The sequence below is a fragment of the Polypterus senegalus genome, chromosome 2 (genome assembly GCF_016835505.1).
Source record: "Polypterus senegalus isolate Bchr_013 chromosome 2, ASM1683550v1, whole genome shotgun sequence".
NCBI lineage: Eukaryota > Metazoa > Chordata > Cladistia > Polypteriformes > Polypteridae > Polypterus > Polypterus senegalus.
This window is the reverse complement of record NC_053155.1, coordinates 85,164,860-85,167,777: the sequence shown is the minus strand read 5'-3', so window position 1 is coordinate 85,167,777 and position 2,918 is coordinate 85,164,860.

Here is a 2,918-nt window from a genome sequence, read left to right as displayed (position 1 = left end):
TGTTAACTCTCTCCCCTTACCAGTCATACTGCCCACATTCAAAGTTCCTACCCTCAGTTCCACTCTCTTTACCTTCCTCCACTCCTCCTGCCTCCGGACACGTCACCCCCCCTCTTCTTCTCCTCCTTCTTCGGCCAACAGTACCCCAATTTCTGCCAGCACCCTGTTGGCTAACAGTACTGGTGGTGGTTGTTGTTAGCCCGGGCCTCGACCGATCTGGTATGGAAATTTGTATTGTTGTCAGCATACTGATTTGGCAAAATTTTACACCTGATTCCCTTCCTGACGTAACTCTCTCGATTTATCCCGGCTTGGGACCGGCACGAAGAAACACACTGGTTTGTGCATCCCCTGTGGCTGGGTTGTTTTAAAGTATAGTAATATTAGAGTAAAAATAAGCATGCTCTTGCACAAAGGAAAAACACATTAATAAAAAAATATATATTTTTTATTAAATCTTTTTGTCTTTTAGGTGTCATTTTCCCACAAAACATGCTGTATATATTTTAATTTGCATAAAGCAATGCAGTTTCATTTCTGTGATTAGCACACTAATATTTCAAGAAGCCATTCACATGATATTATTTAACATGACTTTCAGAAAGCATTTGATAAGGTGCCACATGAGAGGCTGGACATAAACTTAAAGAAATGGGAGTTCAGGGTGTTGTTTGTAGATGGGTACAGACACAGGAAGCAGAGGGTGATGGTGCGAGGAACGTCTTCAGAATTGGCTGATGTTAAGCGTGGTGTTCCACAGGAGTCAGTGCTAGGGCTGCTGCTATTTTTAATATATTTAAATGATCTGGATGGGAATATAAGTAACAAGCCAGTTAAGTTCACAGATTATACTAAAATAGGTGGATTGGCAGATAATTTGGAATCAGTTAAATCATTACAGAAGGACTCAGACAGCACACAGGCTTGGGCAGATATAATTTAATGTCAGTAAATGTAAAGTATTATATGGGAGAAGTAAAAATATTAGACTTGAATACACAATAGGAGTTCTGAAAATCAAAAGTACACCTTATGAGAAGGAATTAGGAGTCAGCGGACTCTACGCTATCAAATAGATAGCAAATAGAATGTTAAGTTACATAGCACGATGTGTGGAGTACAAGTCTAAGGAAGTTGTGCTCAAGCTTTATGCAGTTTTAGTCTCCAGGCTACAAAAAGTACATTTCGACACTAGAAAAGGTGAATGAATTATGAAGGATGAATTATGAAGAAAGATTAAAAGAACTGAGCCTTTTCAGTTTAAGCAAAAGAAGATTAAGAGGTGACATGATTGAAATGTCTACAATTACGAAGGGAATTAGTACAGTGGATCAAGACTGTTATTTTAAAATGAGTTCATCAAGAACACGGGGACACAGTTGGAAACTTGTTAAGGGTAAATTTTGCAAACATTAGGAAGTTTTTCTTAAGACAGAATACTATAGACACTTGAATAAGCTACCAAGTAGCGTGGTAGACAATAAGACTTTAGAGACTTTCAAAACTCGACTTGACGTTTATTTAGAAGAATTAAGTGGATAGGACTGGTGAGCTTTGTTGGGCTGAATGGCCTGGTTTCATCTAGATTGTTCTAATATTCTAATAAGCATGCTGAGGCTCCATTCACTGTATGTGTTTTTATTTCCAGCAGGTGTATTCTGAAAAATGCTGCACTCTCTTCTAAATGCTGCTAAACTGTGCTTATTAAAATATGCTCCATCCCCTTTTTTTACAATGTTCACAGCCCTTTTTAATTTTAAATACATCCCTTCTCTTATCTTAGGTTTGACGCACCTCCAATTTCGATTTGTTGCCACCCATTTCCACACCGTAGACAGCAGGCATGCTCTGTTATTACAAACATCTAATCAATGCTTGGGAATAACTTTCTGTGTGAGTTTGTAAAGTGTTCTGAATGTGATTATCCCATACTTTCTGTGTCAATTACTTTGTATGTCATGTTAACCTTTAATTGTAGTATTATATGAGGCACATTCAAAAAATTTCTGCACTTTTATATTTTCGTTGGAAATGGTGAAGGCGGGAGGATTAGTAATTGGGCATTAAAAAGTTGGTACGATACTGGGAAAATTGTATTGCAAAGGAAGGTACCTATGTAGAAAAGTGATGTCATTTGTTTTTGAAATTCTTAATAAATAGAGTTTTAAAAAGTGCAGAAACTTTTGAACATCCATCGTATATAAGAAGTTCCTATTTAATGATACAATGTTTACCGAAGACTTTTTAATGCATGTATGTTTTTTGGGACCTTTAGGTGTGCAAAGTCATAGGTGTGCATATAGATTATCTGCATACTGATTGGTGCCAGGCAGCACAGTGGCGCAGTGGCTAGTGCTGCTGCCTCGCAGTTAGGAGACCCGGGTTTGCTTCCCTGCATATAGTTTACATGTTCTCCCTATCTCTGTGTGGGTTTCTTCCAGGTGCTCCAGTTTCCTCTCACAGTCCAAAGACATGCAGGTTAGGTGCATTGGCGATCCTAAATTGTCCCTAGTGTGCGTGGGCTGCAATCCTGCTTGGGGTTTGTTTGCTGCCTTGCACCCTGTGTTGGCTGGGATTGGCTCCAGCAGACCCCCCGTGACCCTGTAGTTAAGATATTGTGGGTTGGATAATGGATGGATGGATGATTGGTGCCAATTAATGTATATCTTAACTCTTTTATGCAAATTATTCTGGCCTTTTAAACTGAAAGCTCTCTCAATTTTACATAATCTGGCATAGAAACCGTTCCTATTTTTATGCAGAACTCCCTCAAGCTTTTTGTAATAAAGGACATCCATAATCCATCCAAACATTAGAATGGTGATCTTGACTCTTATTAAAAGTAGAATTTCCGCAGCATAACACAGGCTTCCTTTATCATTTTGATACATGAGTTAACATAAAAAACAACAAAAGAA